Source organism: Babylonia areolata, chromosome 19 (assembly GCF_041734735.1).
Source record: "Babylonia areolata isolate BAREFJ2019XMU chromosome 19, ASM4173473v1, whole genome shotgun sequence".
NCBI classification, from domain to species: Eukaryota; Metazoa; Mollusca; class Gastropoda; order Neogastropoda; family Buccinidae; genus Babylonia; species Babylonia areolata.
In genome coordinates, this window is record NC_134894.1 from 24,457,939 (window position 1) to 24,464,881 (window position 6,943).

Below are 6,943 nucleotides of genomic sequence, written 5' to 3' on the forward strand. Positions count from 1 at the left end.
ACAAATACCGTCATACACTAAACCTTTAAGAAAAACGTCACACATAAATTGTGTCACACAAACATTGTTACACAACCATGGCACGCCTCTGGCCCAACCACCAGCTACAAAGAGAAACATGCATGATAAAAAGCCTGTGCAAAAACAACGGTAACACACCCGCCTCTAATAATCCAACGGTCCAGTTGCATCCGCCAGCTTCGCCTGCCGAAAAGGGGACGATATGTATTCGAACCCCCATCTGAACAAAAATATATAACAAAATACTGCAACCACTAGGTCGTCCGTAACACAACTGTTTGAAACCAAAATATCGAAAAAAACAACTGGAACCAAAATGACGACAAATGAAATAAAAACATACCACCCAAGAAGGTTGATTTAAACAGCAGTTCTTCGCTTTGGCTTTGCCCAAAGTCACATACTGTATCACCGTCAGTCAGTTATAAAATGCTGAACAGAGCGTATTTCTTTCTACTTCAGACACTGCTCACGTGCCATTTACAGGTGTGTGTGTGTGTGTGTGTGTGTGTGTGTGTGTGTGTGTGTGCGCGCGCGCGCGATTCATGGATTGTATCGCTGGAAATAGGAGGGGGAGAAATATAGAAATACAAAGACAAAGTGATAAAGATGTCGACAGGCATGACTCTGCAAATTTGCCAAAATATACTTGGCAAAAAAAGTTAAGGGCCGCTATGATGTCAGGGGTATGTTCTTCAAATAGTAAAGAGAAACTTATGGAAAACAAACATATTTAGGAAAAAAATCTAAAATGTCGGCATGTTGGGTATTGCAATGAATAGACAGTGTTTTTAGTGCATATACTTGTTAATTAACTACTGAGCACTAAGTGAATGGAAACTTATGCCTACAGTCTCCACCCTCTACCCTCTCCACACGCACCATTCACCAGTAGTTGGGGCAAAGCCTGAAGCATGTTGACTACCATGCATACAGCCCACATCGGAATCAACAAAGTAACTGTCGATGCTTTATACAGCAATGCTTGAATCTCAGAATGGATTTTGAGCTGAACTGCAAAACATTACTAAGAACATACATGACCAAAACCAGTACAAACTAAGTTCTTTTACAGTGTGGTATAACGTGACGAACCCCTCCACCTCCGCCACCCCCCCCCCCCCCCGCCGCCCCCCGGCCCCTCCACACCCCAATCCAAAAACACTCATGTGCGGAAATGGCTCGTGCCCAAACTCACCCTCCAAGGAGTTGTTTTACAACAAGCTAAACTCACTTCAGACATTTTCCAGAATCACTCTCCACCCATGTACGAGATACAGTTGTTGACGATTGGGGATGGATGATGGGGTGAATTCGGGTATAAGGTTAAAACATATCCTCATTCTCATCCTTGTATTAGCTGTATTTTTTTTATGAGGAGGGAGTGGATTTGGGAATATTTTGGTGTGCTGCCGAGAGTGGATTAGGATGGAGATGGGTGGGGCGAGTTTAGACAAAAGACCCAAATCACTCCCCAACCATTTAGTGAACATGTTATCAAATTAAACACAATAACTCGTAGACATCAAGGCTGGCTCGATGAGAACGACGAGGAGAAACAGGTACTGCTGTCAGAGAACCACCAGCTGTTCGGAGCGCACCCAAAGGATTCCAAAGCGCAAGCCTCAGCCGGTGCAAGACGGAAAGTGCAGAGGAAAATCCGTGAGATCCAGGATGCCTGGTTCAGCTATAAGGCCATGAAATCCAGGGCTACACAAACAGTCACGACACCAAGCGTTTCGACGACGCTTTGAAGGCTGTGTATGGACTTCAGTCCTCTGGCTCAACTCCTCTCCTCAGTGTAGATGGGACTCAGCTGCTGCCAGAGAAGATGCAGATTTTTGAGAGGTAGACTGAACACTTCAACTAGCTTGTCGCGAGAGGAAAGATTACGTTTTTGACCTTTTGTTCATTTTTCTGTTCCGTGTGCCTGTGTGCAGATATTTTTTGTGTAGTTTATAAACTTCGAAGGCCTGTTGTAGTTTTGTGTGTGTCCTTCAGGTTTTGCCAGCTGTATACCGTGTTAATTGATTCAGCTGGAATCAGGGCAGCTGCTGCTGAAATTTCAAACTTGTTTTTTGAAGTCAGACCCGAAGAGAGCTATCAAAAGACAGCATCCCTCTGGATGTTCAGTTTGTGGCAATATGTATTGCCCATTTTTGTTTGTTAACACTTGTGTGTTGAAGTCGGGCTTTCTGACAGACCAGGGTGCACCAGGGAAGCAAGTTGTGGGTCCGCTGGGACACTACAGCCCAACAATTCCCTTTCGTCCCACCAATTGTTCCCCTTTCCCCCGTAGAACTGCGTCCCATGGCCCTTCTTTAACACCGCCCTTTCATTTATCTTCTCAATGTCATACTTCATCGCAGTCATCGTCCTTCGGCTTCATATTGTGTGGTACTTCATCCCTTCAGCTCTTCTGCCATGCCCTTCGACGTGCCGCTCACCGTCAGCGGTCAGGGGTAGGTGGGAGAGGTCAAGATTTGTGTTGGATTCCTCCCTTTCTTTTCTTCATGCTCCAGCTTCAGAGGGAGGGAAGAAAGGAAATCCATTATCGTTCATTATAGTAGTCATCACCCTGGATCCAAGCGTGTGTGTGATATTATGTGAATGTAGTGGAGAATGTGTGCATGCAGGTGTGAGCTTTGAGTGCATGAATGTTGTATGTCATAGTTTATAGCAGTATATTTTCATTGTTTCAGGTTTTTTTTTATTGTCACGTGCTTGTATTTGTAATAGTTTGTATGGGGAATAAAACTAAACCTCCCTTTCCGAGTTCCTGATTCCTTCTGCATGAGAAGGTACCAGTAGGTCCCGTCCCAGAAGGGCGCGACACAGATCCCCACCTTCCTACCGCCATCACTGATGAGGCCATTACTCGCTTTCATCACATGGAGATCAGTCAGGATATTGACAACCTTTCCACAGGAAAGAAAACCAGAAAAGCCATTCGAGCAACTTTCCTATAGCAAAGCGCCAAGATCAGACGCAATCCCTGCTGAAGTCTATAAAGCAGGAGGTCTATTCATGATGTAGAAGCTGTCTGAGCTTTTCCAATCCAAGTGGAAAGAAGGAAGTGTCATGAAAGAGTTGAAATATACCAGGATGGTCCACATCAACATGAGGAAAGGCCACCATCAGTCTTACAGCAATCACGGAGGCATCTCCCTCCTGTCAATAGCTGGGAAGAAGTTGGCTCGCGTCCTGCTCAGTCACCTTCTCCAACACCTTGAGCAAGGTCTCCTCCCAGAAAACCAGTGTGGCTTCCAACGCTAGTCAGGAAGCTTAAAACCGAAGTCACAGATTTTTCCTTCAGCTTTTTTCTGTGGATAGCAATCGTAATATTTCAGCCTATCACATTAAATGGTTGTATTTTGTACGTAATATCTTGTAATATTTACGAGCTTTTAAAATTTGTTAAATTCCGTGGCATGAGATGGGGCGTGATAGATATGCCTACCACTTTATATGCTATGGTTTTAACATAATTTTATGATGCAAGTGTAATATTAAATATTTTTGACACAAGATCGAAGAGCAGACATCCACCAGCTCGCACCCCCCCCCCCCCCCCCCCCCCAAGCCCCCACCACCAACACGTGTTCTGTGTGTATACTGTATAGCTACTGTGTGTACTGTACGTTGAGCTACGATGATAATTTTTTTCACACATGGCGGCTATATTTCTCACAATACCCTCTGTCTTAGATGTAGGCTTTGTGACGTCCTCGATGTTTGATTGGTCACACATGTGTCTGTTGAGTATTTTGGAAGCTACACTTTGTCGTGGACTTCCGTTCTGCTGTTGATGACAAAAATAGTGCATTGGTTTGTTGCAACAGCCAAGTGGTTAAAACGTTGGACTTTCAGTGTGTGTGTGTGTGTGTGTGTGTGTGTGTGTGTGTGTGTGTGTGTGTGTGTGTGTGTGTGTGTGTGTGTGTGTGTGTGTGTGTGTGTGTGTGTGTCTGTATCTGTGTGTGTGTGTCTGTGTGTATGCGTTCAGGACAGAGCACAGAGCAGATAATGGGTTCCACACTTCAGTTGCACTAGTCAGCTTACCAATGCCTAAGCGCCAAGGTTAAGTACAAGCTTAGCACCATCATCAGATGGTGTGTGTGTGTGTGTGTGTGTGTGTGTGTGTGTGTGTGTGTGTGTGTGTGTGTGTGTGTGTGTGTGTGTGTGTGTTTGTCTGTCTGTCTCTGTCTCACGTGCCTCTATGCCTGTGTGTGTGTGTGTGTGTGTGTGTGTGTGTGTGTGTGTGTGTGTGTGTGTGTGTCTGTCTGTCTGTCTCTGTGTGTGTGTCTGTATCTCTGTGTGTGTGTCTGTGTGTATGCGTTCAGGACAGAGCACAGAGCAGATAATGGGTTCCACTCTTCAGTTGCACTAGTCAGCTTACCAATGCCTAAGCGCCAAGGTTAAGTACAAGCTTAGCACCATCATCAGATGGTGTGTGTGTGTGTGTGTGTGTGTGTGTGTGTGTGTGTGTGTGTGTGTGTGTGTGTGTGTGTGTCTGTCTGTCTGTCTGTGGACAACAAAACAGTTGTTTTTTTAAAAAAAAGTTTAGGGCCTAGCTTGTGAGCATTTGTATCAGTGTGTGTGTGTGTGTGTGTGTGTGTGTGTGTGTGTGTGTGTGTGTGTGTCTTTGTCTGTCTCTGTCTCACGTGCCTCTATGCCTGTGTGTGTGTGTGTGTGTGTGTGTGTGTGTGTGTGTGTGTGTGTGTGTCTGTCTCTGTGTGTGTGTCTGTATCTGTGTGTGTGTGTCTGTGTGTATGTGTTCAGGACAGAGCACAGAGCAGATAATGGTTTCCACTCTTCAGTTCCACCAGTCAGCTTACCAATGCCTAAGCGCCAAGGCAAGTACAAGCTTAGCACCATCATCAGAAGAATCGCTGAAAGAACCAGTGTTCAACCAGGGTGTGGATACTGATCACAATTCCTGGCGTACATTTCTGGGTCAGTTCGGCACTGGGGGGATGAGCGTTCGATAACGTGAGTGTGTGTGTGTGTGTGTGTGTGTGTGTGTGTGTGTGTGTGTGTGTGTGTGGACAACAAAGCAGTTTAAAAAAAAAATTAGGTCATAGTTTGTGAGCATTTGTATCAGTGTGTGTGTGTGTGTGTGTGTGTGTGTGTGTGTGTGTGTGTGTGTGTGTGTGTGTGTGTGTGTGTGTGTGTGTGTGTGTGTGTGTGTGTGTGTGTGTATGTGTGTGTGTGTGTGTGCGTGCGTGTGTATGTATGTGTGTGTGTGTGTGTGTGTGTGTGTGCGTGCGTGAGTGCGTGCGTGTGTGTGTGTGTGCGCGCAAGCAGTGTGTGTGTGTGTGTGTGTGTGTGTGTGTGGTTTTGAGTCAACGCATGTTTCTTTGGGGGGTTCGAGGGGCAAAGACGAAGAATAATAAAATGTCCGACAGTGATGTATAAAGTGATTATTATTGTTACTGTTATATTCAATGTTTATGTAAGGGGTTTATGTGATTCAGTTTTCACCAGTTGTTTGTTGATTTATACATTTGATCTAGATTCACTACGCTGTTATGTGTATATTTCGTGCGTTCATGGGTTCTGTGTGATATAGTTATTACCGGCTGTTAAGTTGTTGGTTTGGACTTTTCATCTGGTTTATTTGCTATTTTCGTGGTATTTTATGTATAATTCTTTTGTACGACCTTGTTGCTTATATATCTTCAACTTAGATCATTCTGAAATGTGTCGTACTAATGTGTGCTCATTTCAACAAGTCTTCCTGTAATGTGCTTTGAGCCTTCAGGTTGTCAGGGAAAAGCGCAATGGAAATAAAATCTATTATTACAATTGGCATTATAATTATCATTTTATGGCAGCGTTCCTGAAAAATTACCATGCAGAGCAATCTTTTTTTTTATTTACCAAAGGCCACATCGCATACACACATTTTCGGCGAATTATTATTTTCAAGAAGAATAAGACTGGATGAAACAATTTTTTTTGAGCATACAAAATGCCGGGCTTTTCCTTCTTCTAAACATAAGTACATATACGCAGAATTATCAACACCTTCTTATCCGATGTCGATAACGAAGTCGTACCAGTTGTGTTATGTTCAGCTGATCTTCATATTGCTGCAGGTCTCTGTCAAAGCCTGGTTGAAAACAGTAATAAGCTTGTCCCGACACAGACGCACACACGCCACAGATGCATAATTATGTTAATCAGAGTTCCAAAATAGTTTCTGACAAGGAAACGTTTTCAATTATACTATAAAAGACGAGTGAAAGAAGAATCAGGCGGATGTTTAGGAGGAGAATTCCATACACTCATACTGAAGGCATCAGTCAGTCGCTGGAGACCAAGGAAATTGCTGTGGGCAGCCTAGAGCACCTACAGGTACCAGAGGGCAGATTTTGTATGCAGCCAATGCATTTCTTTTCTCCTCCTTGAAAAGCATTATTTCCTCAGCGTGCGCCTCAAATGAGTCTGCCGACCTTCTGGTCTTCCAACCAGAGGTGAACATGATAGCGTCGTAGACAGCATCCCTGAAGTGCTCTCATCTCTCACAGCCTTTGGAATAGATTCCTCCAGCACATGGGCAACTTTCACATTCTGCTGGTCGTGTTCACTGCTCGTGTCAATGCGAGGCCTGTCCTTTCTCGTGGGGTACCGGCACAGTTTGTTTGCTTGCACGTTCACATTGCTGCATTGGAAAGAGACTCGCTAACAGTGTTTGCTGTAGGGCTCAGCCCGGATTTGGCCTCTGCGGTCGGTTGGCTTCAGGCCGAATGACAGCTGTAGGGCTTTGCTGAAGTGAGTATTCAAGAAGCCCCTATCAGCATCTTGAAAAGAGACACGATGCAAAGTGTTTTGTTACTGGACTGTGCAAAAATACGTCTTCATGAAGCCCGCATTAGCATTTTGAAAACAGAGACGTAACGAAGGATCGCAAATGGGTTGT